The sequence below is a fragment of the Oryctolagus cuniculus genome, chromosome 2, assembly GCF_964237555.1.
Source record: "Oryctolagus cuniculus chromosome 2, mOryCun1.1, whole genome shotgun sequence".
Taxonomy (NCBI): domain Eukaryota; kingdom Metazoa; phylum Chordata; class Mammalia; order Lagomorpha; family Leporidae; genus Oryctolagus; species Oryctolagus cuniculus.
Genome location: NC_091433.1, coordinates 72150992 through 72164945, shown reverse-complemented (window position 1 = coordinate 72164945; position 13954 = coordinate 72150992).

Below are 13954 nucleotides of genomic sequence, written 5' to 3'. Positions count from 1 at the left end.
TTTATTTATATTTATTTTAAGGGGGAAGAAGAATGAGTTTCTATCCACTAGTTCTGTCGCTCCCCCTCTTCGTGGAGGAACGACACAGGACCCTGCGCTGTTCTTTTGTCTGCTCGGCCCTTCTTGGGTTTGCTGCTGGTTTTTCCCAGGTTGGCTGCCGTCCTTCCACCTCCATGGAAGGGCGGTTCCCCCTGCCACTTTCCCCACTTCCGCGGGGGAGCGGCACACCGCCGGCCGGCTCTCTCAGGGGCTGCTCAGGTGTTCCTTCAGATAGATGTTCCTGGTGCATGTTGTCTCTCTCCTCCTTTATAGTCCTCTTCCACCAATCCCAACTCTGCTACCCACATGCCGAGTACGCTGCTCTCCTCCAATCAGGAGCAGGTCCTGCTGTTTATTGGTTGAACTGGAGGCAGCTGTGTAGAAGCTGTTTCCTCCTCTCCCAGCGTCATATTGTGGGAGAGCAGATGCATAGAATAAGTCTTAATTCCAATAACTTAGTCTAGTCTGAATTGCTCCCCACATAGTTCACCCTCCTAAATACCTGCAACAATAAGGTTAGGCCAGACCAAACCCAGAGTTTGATCCAGGTCTCCCACGTCAGAGGCAGAGACACAAGGACTTGAGCCATTATCTGCTGTCTCCTAGAATTCAGCTCTGCAGGAAGCTAGAGTGGGAAGTAGAGCCGGACTCAAGCCAGGTACTCTGATACAGATGTGGGATCTCAAAAGCTAGGCCAAACACCTACCCCCAAACATTAAAATTTAAGAAAGTGTTTTCCTTTGGGCTAAGTAAAGCCTTCATTTGTAAAATGATTTGTGTTTTGTTAAGAGATTAACAATTTTGCTGCATATAACAATGTGGACAGGTCTTGAATACAGAAGCTTATCAGATTACATACAGGTAGATCCCAGTTTCATTATGCTCACAATTAAACCAGTATGTAGTTAAGGATTACATACATATTCAGTTATTTTTTAAAACTTAAGTGAGGAAGGAAGGTGAAATTAGTGGTAGTAATTCCCTTCGAGGAATGTAATAGAAAGTCACGCGAAAAATAGTTATTTCAATGTTACTGTTAGGTGATGTTGGCTTGATAGTTATCAATAATTATTATATGTCTTAAATGCTATACATAAATTGTAACAGAGATGTTAAAATCTCAGCTACTTCAGCTCAGTCACAGGGGGATTATTCTTCCTTTCTCACACCTTAGAAAAATTAAAGTTTACTCGGCATAAAAGGAATGAATTAGTTTTCTTTTAAATTTAGGGTCTAGTGTAGGGGAAGAGTAAAGGGTCAAGCCAAGGAATGATGTTCCTTGTTTTGGGGATATGAACAATACACACACCACAGTAGCATAGTCAAGTTTGGGAGGGTGTTGGAGGAGAACACTGATTGAAAGGAATACTGAGACTACTGGAAGACAGACTGACGATCCCATTTGAAAAGTACTTAAGCCAAGCAAGCATATGGATGCTTCAAGCTGACACCTAAGTGGTTGGATTTGGACTTCAATATTTCCACTCATACTTTAAGGGATTTTTTTAATATTTTAAAGTCAGAGTTACACAGAAAGGAGAGTCAGAAAGAGAGAAGTCTCCCATCCGCTGGTTCACTCCCCAATTGACCACAACTGCCAGAGCCATGCTGATACGAAGCCAGGAGCTTCCCCCGGGTCTCCCACGTGGGTGCAGGGGCCCAAGGACTTGGGCCATCTCCACTGCTATCCCAGAGCATAGCAGAGAGCTGGACTGGAAGTAGAGCAGCTGGGACTAGAACCAACACCCATATGGGATGCTGGTACTTCAGGTCAGGGCGTTAACCCGCTAAGCCCAAGCACCAGCCCCTCCATTCATACTTTCTAATTAGTGTAGTGATATGGATGCTGTGGGTCCTTCTGCCATGTGTAGCTTGAAGACCTTGCCACTGTTAGACTGATCAAAGCGAGCTGAATTTATCTACACAGTTCTTTGAGTGCAAAATACAGTGACTGGGGACTGGCCCTGTGGTATATCAGGGAAAGCTGCAGCCTGCAGTGCCAGCATCCCATACATGCTCTGGTTTGAGTCGTGACCTCTTCACTTCTGATCCATTTCTCTGCTATGACCTGGGAAAGCAGAAGACGGCCCTAGTCCTTGGGCCCCTGCACCTGTGTGAGACCTGGAAGAAGGTCTTAGCTTTGCATCAGCCCAGCTCTGGCCATTGTGACCATCTGGGCAGTGAACTAGAGACTTCTCTCTCTCTCTGTTCTCTGCAACTCTGCCTTTCAATAAATCTTTAAAAAACGTATAGTGACGTATAGTGACTGTCTCTGATACAGGAGCAACTAGGAGCTTGGCCACCACCAGCAAACATTCCACACTCGCCATTGAGGCTCCATGCCATCTGCTTAGGCAGGGGGCTAAGAATCCTGGGACTTTTATTTACTGAGGGTCATTGATATGTTCAAAGCCAGATGATTATTTACTGTATTTCCATTCCTCCCAATCGCTCAGTAGCATTCAAGAGAGCCACAAGCCACAGTGCTTGGCAATGCTTGCTACATCCTAAAAAGGGTTGTCTAATTCTCCCTGTGTCTGGGCTGGCTCATTCATTTGTTTCACCCACTGTACCAAAAGTCAAATTTCTCCTGGATCTTCAAGAGCAACCCACAGTGTGTTATCTCTGAGTTTGTGTAACCTCTGCTTCTTCAGAGGCCAGGCTTGCTGCCTCTTGAGTCTCTGCCCAGAGCTTTACAAGTGTGGCTCTGCGCCAAATCCTGCTGGGCAGACAAGGAGCCCATGAGAACAGAAACCCACATCCTTATAAACCTCTGTACACTTGAAGGCAGTCTGTAATTTAACCGTGCTATTAAACTCCACTGAAACTGCCAATGATGGCTTTGTCAAAGCTTTCTACAGGGTGCTGTTATGGGATTCAGCGGCGTGTCCCATCAGGAGGGTTTTCAGGGACTAGGAAAAGGTAGCTGAAGCTACACATACCCAACATGCAAAATTCCTTGTTGTTAGTTGAGTACTCAAATTATCTGTCATACTCGTTAATTTAGTAAATATCCAGGGAATTTTAAAATCAACACAGTTGCAGTGTTAAGTTATAAGATACTCATTAACACAAGTCAATTTCCTTTAAAATCATGGCTACTGAGTATTTGAAGGTCAGGAAGGTTGTAAAGCTAAGTTTTCAAAGGGCTCTGGTTAGGAATAACAGGTAATTAACTTGTAACTAGATATTTTAGGGAAGAAAAATCCTTAAGTCATCACAACAGTTTTATTTTTCCCATTCCAATTTTTTTTTATTTTACAAGTATTAGCAAGGGGCGTTTCATTTCATTTCCCCCTAATTTTCATCATTTGCCTGCCTATTGAAATGCTTATGGTGCCACTAAAAAGCAATCAACAAGTTAGCACCTTTGAATGATTCACTGACCCTAGTCACTTTTTGGTGGCTTGTCGGCTAATACATTCTAATACAAACCATTAGGCACCCTGTAATTTATTTTAGAAAATATTTACTTGAAAGACAAATTGAGAGGAATAAACAGAAAGAGATCTTCCAGCTACTGGTTCATTGCTCAATTGGCCCCAACAGCCAGGTCTGGGCCAGGCTGAAGCTGGGAGCCAAGAACTCTGTCCTAGTCTCCTACACGAATGGCAGGGCACCAGTACCGGGGGCCATCTGCTGCTGCTTTCCCAGGTGCATTAGTAATAGGGAGCTCGATCAGAAGCAGGACAGCCAGAACTCCAAACTCTGATATGGGAGGCTGGCATTGCAGGCTGTGGATTAACACACTGTGCCACAATCTGGCCCCCAAAAATCAAAACATGGGCCCAGGGCTGTGGCATAGTAGGCTAAGCCTCTACCTGCAGCACTGGCATCACCATTGGATGCCAGTTCGTTTCCCGGCTGCTCCTATTCCAATCTGGCCTTTTTTTTTTTTTTTTTTTTTTTTTTTGACAGGCAGAGTGGACAGTGGGAGAGAGACAGAGACAAAGGCCTTCGTTTTTCCGTTGGTTTACTCCCCAATGGCTACTGTGGCTGGTGCGATGCAGCTGGCACACTGCGCTGATCCAAAGCCAGGAGCCAGGTGCTTCTCCTGGTCTCCCATGTGGGTGCAGGGCCCAAGCACTTGGGCCATCCTCCACTGCACTCCCGGGCCACAGCAGAGAGCTGGACTGGAAGAGGGGCAACCGGGACAGAATTCGGTGCCCCAACTGGGACTAGAACCCCGGGGTGCTGGCGCTGCAGGTGGAGGATTAGCCTATTGAACCACAGAGCTGGCCCTGGCTCTCTTCTTATGGTCCGAGAAAGCAGCAGATGGCCTGAGTACTTGGACCCCTGTTTGGAGACCTGGAACAAGCTCCTGGTTCCTGGCTTCATCAGCCCAGCTCTCACCATTGCAGCCATTTGGAGAATGAACCAGTGGATGGAAGACCTTTTTCTCTGCAACTCTGCCTCTCAAAATCTTTATTAAAAAAAAAAAAATGTTGGGGCCGGCACTGCAGCATAGCTGGTAAGCCGGTAAATCCGCCGCCTGCAGTACCGCTTCCCATATGGGTGCTGGCTCGAGTCCTGGCTGCTCCACTTCCTATCCAGCTCTGTTATGACCTGGGTAAGCAGAAGATGGCCCAAGTCCTTGGGCCCTTGCACTGCATGGGAAACTCGGAAGAAGCTCCTGGCTCCTAGCTTTGGATTGGCGTAGCTCTGGCCATTGCCACCTTCTAGGACATGAACCAGCAGATCTTTCTCTCTGCCTCTGCCTCGCTGTAACTGCCTTTCAAATCAATTAATTAAAAAAAAAAGTCAAAACACAAAAAGCCGCCTGAACTTCAGGCCTGAGGACTTAGGGACCTAGCTTTAGTCACACATACACGGCATACGTTTTGATCTCATGCAGAAATACAGGATAAGGGCTCAAGAGATCCAAAACTGTCCACATCCTGTTATTAACATGCTCAGAACTATGGTCTTTCATCCAACCATCATTCCCATCCTGTGGACTGCCATTGCCCCTTCCTTTACCAGAGATCTCTCTGTTCTCATCCCTTCCCCCACTCTGTTAGAGATCTGCTTCATTTGCATTCCTTAATTTGCCAGTCCCTTGCTTATAGACTGAATGCTTCCCTGCCTTCACTAACCTAAACCCTTGGCAAACAACTGATATAATGCCCCTCCTCACAATCTCTGCCTTTAAAACCTATTTAAAATCTTGACATCCCAGCACAAATTCACAACTGCTTAGATGTTAAGTCTTCCCAAGCTCTAAGCAAGCCCAAAAATCTTTGTTTTAGGAGGCTTGTGTCTCAGTTTCTCTTAAGGGCCAACAACCCCAATGTTGAAGGAATCTGCCTTAGCACAACAAGTCAACCTTGTAGTTATTAGTTACTACTGCTCATATATACCCTTACTCCCAACCCCAAGGTACACATGGAAAGCAGAAGTCAAAACTAGAAATAGAATGTACAACTGACGAGCCTCAGACTAGAAACAGGCCAAACTAACTCCATCTCACGGCTCCTTGCCAGCACGGACACACTAAAGAAAATAGGATGGAAGCCCATTGTAACAAAAATTTGCCAAAGGATAGATAGTATTTAGCTTTTGACAAAAACAAGCTGGGAAAAGCTCCATTAAGATTGCCCTTGCTTTCACAGTAGATAATGTATAACTCCTACATTTGCCCTTTAGAGATGATGTGTTCGAGACACACAGATACCCTTAGGCTGCAAGACCTCAGCAGCTTGGTCTCTTTTCCACCAGTCCTTCCTCTTTGTGGGGAGCGTCTTTTTCTTGCTTATATAAAACTTCATTTCTACTGTTGTGTCTGGTCTCGTAAATGGTCATCAACACTGGGACACCAACCTGGACTTGTCCCACCAGTTTTCCTGCAACAAAACCTCTACTCACTGGGAGCCAAAGAACACATTTCTGCTCTTTTTATTGAGCCTTTTGCCCTGATGCAGTACCAGCCCTCCTGAGGAAGGTGAACAGGCTTTTGTAAGAATATAAAAAGATGGAACAGTCTCTATGAACAGAAGTAAGAGAACTCTATCCCAAACAAACGCAGAGCCTTGCTTCAAATTTGGATCAACCAATCCTAGCAGCCCTTGCCTGAGACAATGACTTCATAGATCTGCTGATATCAACTTCTTCCTTTTACATAGTAGGGTCACCATGGAAGGAGAGTCTGTGTCCAGGAAGAGAAACTGAGGAAGAAAATGGAAGGGGGGATTCTTTGATTTCTGAAGATCCCTGAAGGACAGGAACCTTACCTTGTCGCTTCACTTTTGTTTAACATGGTGGCCACAATATCTTGTGGACCATCTATATTGTTTTTCTATATTGTTGAATGTGCTCCTAATTAACATCTTTAAGATTTTACTTGGTAGAGTTACAGAGAGGGAGGGACACCAAGAGAGCTCTTCCATCCACTGGGTCAGTCTTCAGATGGCTGCAAGGCCTGCGCCAGATTAAAGCCAGGAGCTTCTTTGGCATCTCCCACGTGGGTGGGCCCCTGGGCCCAAGCACTTGGGCCATCTTCTGCTGCTTTCCCAGGCCATAGCAGGGAGCTGGATCTGAAGTGGAGCAGCTGGGACTTGAAGCAGTGCCCATATGGAATGCCAGCATTGTTGGCAGAGGCTGCAACTGCTGTGACACAATGCTGGCCCTGTATTTAATTATCCAGGGATAATTGACATGCAGTCAACTATATATATATATATTTTTTTTGACAGGCAGAGTGGACAGTGAGAGAGAGAGACAGAGAGAAAGGTCTTCCTTTGCCGTTGGTTCACCCTCCAATGGCCGCTGGCCGCCGCGGCCAGCGCACTGCGGCCGGCGCACCGTGCTGATCCGATGGCAGGAGCCAGGAGCCAGGTGCTTTTCCTGGTCTCCCATGGGGTGCAGGGCCCAAGCACTTGGGCCATCCTCCACTGCACTCCCTGGCCACAGCAGAGGGCTGGCCTGGAAGAGGGGCAACCGGGACAGAATCCCACGCCCCGACCAGGACTAGAACCCGGTGTGTTGGCGCCGCTAGGCGGTGGATTAGCCTAGTGAGCCGCGGCGCCGGCCTCAGTCAACTATATTTTAAAGTGTACAATTTAAGGTGGGCATTGTCCTAGTGATTAAAGATGCTGGTTAAAGGGGCTGGTGTTGTGGCACAGTGGATTCAACAAGCCAATTTCCATATCAACCCATATCTGAACACCAGTTCCAGTCCCACCTCCTCTGCTTCCAATCCAGCTCTTAATGCCACTGGAAAACCAGGAGTTGGCCTAAGTGCTTGGGCACCTACCCATATGGAAACCAAGAGGAAGTTCTAGGCTCCTGGCTTCAGCCTGGTCCAACCCTGGCCATGGCGGCTATTTGGGGAGTAAACCAGCAGATGGACGATCTCTTTCCCTGTCTGTAATGCTGCCTTTAAAACAAGTTACATATTTTTATTTTTTATTTTTTTGACAGGCAGAGTGGACAGTGAGAGAGAGAGAAAGAGAGAAAGGTCTTCCTTTGCCGTTGGTTCACCCTCCAATGGCCGCCGCGGCCGGCGCGCCGCGGCCGGTGCACCATGCTGATCCGATGGCAGGAGCCAGGAGCCAGGTGCTTTTCCTGGTCTCCCATGGGGTGCAGGGCCCAAGAAGTTACGTCTTTTAAAAACTTCTTTTGATATCCTGTCTTTTGCAACAAAATGGATGCAACTGGAAGCCATTATGCTTAGTGAAATAATCCAGACCCAAGAAGAGAAGTATGCTTTGATTTGTGGTAGCTAATATGTAGCCCAAAACAACAAACAAAACCACTCAATGTCTAAGACTGAAATTGACATCTTGTGATTTTATTGTTTATAGCCCTTGTCTATATTCCTGTGGAACAGTGATCCTTTTTATTGGACATTATACATAGTAGAGCATTAGATATGTGATTATAAAGTAAACTGAAAGTACAGTGCTGTGGCATGGAAGGTTGAACCTCTGCCCGTGGTGCCCGCATCCTGCATGGGTAACAGTTTGAATCTCCGCTGCTCCACTTCCTATCCAGCTCCCTCCTAATGGCCTAGCAAAGCAGTACAAGATGGCCCAAGTCTTTGGGCCCCTGCATCTGCGTGGGAGATCCAAAAGAAGCTCCTGGCTTCAGACTGGCCCAGCTCCAGCCATTGCAAGCCATCTGGGGAATGAAGCAAGAGATGGAAGATTCCTCCATCTCTCTAACTCTGCCTTTCAAATAATTGTCTTAAAAAAAATAAAATACATTGCAAGAGGCAGATCAAAATCCCCCACACGAAAGTGAGGAAATCCCAAACTTGAGCCAGAAGGGAAGCAGGTGTGGCAAGAACTGGAGGGTAAGACCTGGGCGGAAGAGAACATTTCTGGTTGATTGTGGAGCCCGTTCTTTGCTGAAATGCCTACAAAAGGATGCAGACTTCGCCAAGAGAAAGTTGGTGGTGTTAGGGGTACAAGGAGAGGGGTTCCAGTTCCAATAATAAAAAATATGCTCATTTTGATCTGCCTCTTCTACAGCGGAAACCCTGACTTTTGCTTTTGGTTTTCCCTCTTTTCACGAAAGCTTTCTGTGCTTCCCTTAATAGTTCAATTGATTTCTCATTCCACCCACTTCAGTAATTTATCAAACCAGCTCTTAGCTAAAAAAGGTACTTTGAAAAGCCTTTGTCCCACTGGGTCCTCTGGATCCAATGCAGAGTATTTCCTCATTTGATCTCTAAGTCTCTGTAGAAAAACGGGGTGGGGAGTGTCTTCTCTTTTTCCTACTTTTGTGCTTGATCTCTGGGAGTTTTATCCTACTTGGAATTCCCTCTCCCCTCTCTAACTTTTTTTTTTTTTTAAGACTTACTTTATTTAAAACAGCCTGGCACACCTAATCATCTGAGCCAAACGTGGGCCAAAAGATGGAGGGTTCACAAATTGGGTCTTTAAGCCGAGTAAAATAGCAGTATTTAGTCATTTTTTTTCCTTCTTTGTTCCTGGTCTGCCTGCTTTTTCTTTTCTTTGTCACCTCCGCTGTCCTCCCAGTAAGCAGTCTTGGGCTTTTCCGTGGCTTCTGCAGTAAGATGGTGCACCCAGACAGAGAAGACCACTCGAAACAGGGTGCAACACGTCTCCGCCTGTCAGAGCCCCCACTCCACATGGGCAGAGACTCCAGATGAGCCCCCAAGTTGTGAGGAGCAGCTTCACCCTCCTATACTCAAAAGTATGGACTCAGAAGTGCAGCAAAGGTGAGACTCCATCTGCAGTCTCATTTGCACAGTCTCACAAGACCAGGTGCATTGAGGCGGGGTGGGGGGTGGGGGGACATGTAACATCCAGAGTGCATTACAGCAAGCTATTTATTTCCCACACACAGAGCCCGCCCCTGTTCCTCATTGGCTGAGCAACCACGAGGTTACACTCTTCCTGGCATTTGCTTCAGCTGCTTTGACCACTATTCTCCCGCTTGTTAAGAACTTTCAGGTGCGCAACGCCTAGCTGTTGTACTGGCCGGCTGCTTGTCTGCAAGCTGTTAAACTAGCTGGTTGTCTACTCCCAGCTAAACACCTTACTTTCAAAATGAACCACATGTTAACTTCTCACAAATGGAATGAAAAGATCAAGTTTATTTTGGTGAAATAAGTAATTTTTTGAAATCCATGTTTTTGAGAGATCTTCGAAGTCCATGAAGAAACTATGCATGAATTTTAAAATATTTTGGCACCAATCTCACTATTGTTTAATTCCATTGCTCTATGAACTTCTTGAGGTACCCTTGTATATTTTCCCTGTTTATTTATTTTGTCAAATATTTATTTTTTATTTATTTAAAAGACAGAGTTACTGGGAGAGGAGAAGTGACAGAGAGAGGAGAGAGATTCTCCACCCACAGTTCACTCCCCAAAATGGCCGCAACGGTCAGGGCTGTGCTGATCTGAAGCCACGAGCCTGGAGCTTCTTCCAGGTCTCCCATGTGGGTGAAGGGGCCCAAGCACTTGGGCCATCTGCTGCTGCTTACCGAGGCACACCAGCAGGGAGCTGCTTCGGAAGTGAAGCAGCAGGGACTGTCCGTGTCCCAGACAGAGGCTTAACCTGCTACTCCACAATGCCGGCCCTTATTTTCCCTGTTTATGGCTTGTGTTTTCATTCTCATTTCAGTGCCTATTGAAAAGCAGTTCATTTTTGTTTTTTAATTTATTTGAGAGGCAGAGAGAGACCAAGCTTCTAGCCATTGGTTCACTCCACAAGTGCCTGCAGCAACTGGGACTGGCCTAGGGTTGGACCAGGTGTGGGTGGCAGGAACCCAGTTACTTGAGCCATCACTGTTGCCTTCCAGGCTCTGTATCACCAGGAAGCTGGAGTCAGCAGCAGGAAATGAGCCCAGGCACTCTGATAAGGCACACAGGTGTCTTAACTGTCAGGCTAAACATTTGCTCCTGAAAGTTCTTGATTTTGATGAAGTCCAATTTGTTCATTTTTTTTCTTATGTGCACTGTGTTTTTTAATACTGTAACTAAGATATTTTTCCTAACCCAGTCACCAAAAGTTGTCTTGTATTCTTCTATAGGTTTTATAGTTTTCATTTTATATGTAGGTTACTGATCCCTTTTGAATTAATGTTGGTATGTGATGTGATATGGATCAACGTTTCATTTGCATTTAATATCCAGTACTCCAGCACCATTAGTTTAAAACACTATTACTGTTAATTGTGTGTTAATTACAGAGTTCAACCAATAGTATTAAGTAGAACAAAAAAAAAAACTAAAAGGGATAAAGTATTAAATTGTACATCAACAGTCAGGACAAGGGCTGACTTGGGTGTTTAAATTTAACTGAAAAGTGATCCCTGTTAAATATAAGAGTGGGAATAAGAGAGGGAGGAGATGTACAATTTGGGACATGCTCAATCAGACTTGCCCCAAATGGTGGAGTTAGAAATGTGCCAGGGAATTCCAATACAATCCCATCAGGGTGACATGTACCAATGCCATCTCACTAGTCCAAGAGATCAATTTCAGGTCACACTAGATCATAATGATAGGTCTAAGAGTCAAAGGGATCACACAAACAAGACTAGTGTCTGCTAATACTAACTGATAGAATAAAAAAGGGAGAGAATAATCCAACATGGGAAGCAGGATACACAGCAGACTCATAGAATGGCAGATGTCCTAAACAGCATTCTGGCCTCAGAATCAGCCCTTAAGGCATTTGGATCTGGCTGAAGAGCCCATGAGAGTATTTTAGGCATGGAAAGCCAAGACACTCTGGAAAAACAAACAAACAAACAAAAAACCTTAAATGAAAGATCTCTGTGAGATCCCAGTAGAAAGAACAGGCCATCAAAGAAGGAAGTACCTTTCTCTGAAGGGAGGAGAGAACTTCCACTTTGACTATGACCTTGTCTAAATTAAATAAGATCGAAGTCAGTGAACTCAAAAGGCTTCCATAGCCTTGGCAACCCATGACTAGAACCTAGGGAGATTACTGACGCCATAAACAAGAGTGTCAATGTAGGACCCCAAAAGCGGTGTCCTCTTGTGACGACCCCAGAAACACAGACTCCGGACCAGACGATGCAATAGAACAGGAGGTAATTTATTTCATTTGTACAAATGGGCCCCCTACTGCTGCAAGCAGCAAGCAAGTGAGAGGAGCCCCGAGCAGCTATCTCACACAGCTTTTAAAGGGCAAAACCACAAAATTAACATATTATAGGCTGGCGTAAGTTCATTGGATAATTTTCAGTAGCAGGCCTTGTATGGCAGTCTGAAGTGCTAATGTCGGTGGAAAAGTACTAGGTCAAAGGGATACATTAGGGGAGGGGGTTTCTAGGAGACAGGAGTAGGTTGCTACATGCCTTGTAACTTTCTTAGTTAACCTTGAGCAAGAGGAAGGAAGGGGGGCTTATCTACAAGGCGGGTGTTCTGCGTATCTCTGGTCAGTAGCTGACTGCTTTCTCTGTGAACCGGTTTACTCCCCATTTTCCAAGGCCGTCTCTGGAACAGTTTGTCTCAGGAGTCTTATTATTTTATTTTTAAGAGGCTATTTTTATGGTGGCTCACAGCCGCCTCTTTCAGTCAAATTGTTAAGTCAACAGCAGGAGTCACTGTGCACTTACTCCTCATTTAGGATCTCTGTCCTTATTGTGCTGTTCAATGTGAATTAATGCTATAACTAGTACTCAAACAGTATTTTACACTTTATGTTCTGTGTGGGTGCAAACTGATGAAATCTTTACTTAATATATACTAAATGGATCTTCTGTATATAAAGATAATTGAAAATGAATCTTGATGTGAATGGAATGGGAGAGGGAGCAGGAGATGGGAGGGTTATGGGTGGGAGGGAAGTTATGGGGGGGGGGGCATTGTAATCCATAAACTGTACTTTGGAAATTTATATTTACTACATAAAATTAAAAAAAAAACACTATTACTGAATTGCATTTGCACCTTTGTAGAAAATCAGTTGACTGTATAATATGTGTAGATTTGACTGGACTCTTTTCAATTCGATTGGCATACTTGTCTCTATTTTTTTAAGAAAGATTTATTTATTTATTTGAAAGGCAGAGTTACAGAGAGGCAGAGGCAGAGGCAGAAAGAAAGAGAGGTCTTCCATCCACTGGTTGACTCCCCAAATGGCCGCAACGGCCGGAGCTGCACTGATCCGAAGCCAGGAGCCAGGAGCTTCTTTCAGGTCTCCCACGTGGGTGGAGGGGCCCAAAGACTTGGACCATCTTCTACAACTTTCCCAGGCCATAGCAGAGAGCTGGATTGGAAGTAGAGCAGCTGCAAGTAGAACCTGCACCCATATGGGATGTCTACACTGCAGGCAGCAGCTTTACACGATACGCTACAGTACCCGCCCACTTGTCTCTCTTTAAATCATTACCACACTATCTTCTTCCCTAGAAATTTATAATAAGTCAGGTGGTACAAGTGTTCCAACTTTGTATATTTTCAAAGTTTTTTCAGCAATTCTGAATCCTTTGCATTTTTGTGGGAACTGTAGGATCAGCTGAGCAATTTCTGGTTTGGGATTGGATTGAATTTATAGGTAAATTTAGAGAAAATTTTCATCCCAACGCAGTATCAACTTTTCTTTGTTTTATTTAACAAAATGGCATTTTGGGCTGGCACTCTGACGCAGCAGGGTAAAACCCTGGCCTGTGGTGCCAGCATCTTATATGGGCACTGGTTTGAGTCCCAGCTGCTCCACTTCTTATCCAGCTCCCTGCTAATGCACCTGGGAAAGCAGCAGAGGATGGCCCAGGTGCTTGGGCCCCTGCACCGAGTGGGGGTTCTGAAGGAGGCTCCTGGCTCAACTCTGGCCAATGCGGTCATTTGGGGAGTGAACCTGCAGAGGGAAGACTTCTCTATCTCTACCTCTTCTGTAACTCTTTCAAATAAATAAAATAAATCTTTTTTTTTAAAAAGGGGCATATTAATTTATATTTACAAACAAATTTCAAAAACCAAAGGAAAACATGTATGCTTTCACTTATTAACTTTTTTCAAAATGCCAACAGCCCTCATGCTGTGTGAAGGTCTCAAAGGGGTTACTAGAAAAATCAATATGGTTCACTCACCATTCACCAATACATCACTGAACTCACATGGTTATACAAAAACAAAAAGGACTAAGGTTCTCTTGTGTTTTGATGGTTTGATTTACTTTGATTTGCCTGAAAGAACAAAAGCATTCCAAGTATCTTTCATTGTGTATTTAATGTCCTGGATTAAACAATCTACTTAACTCTGAACAAAAGGTTATTAGCAACTTTTCAAAATTTTAAGAATTAAACAGTTGTTTCAAAACCTTAAAGTAGTAAATATGTTTAAGGAACGAATTAGGACAGATGCCATAATTTCATTAGAACACCACGGCTCTTTTTTTTTTTTTTTTTTTGGTCTTTTTTTTTTTTTAAGCATTAGTGTTATCTATTTGCTTAAAAGTATTAGCAACTTTAT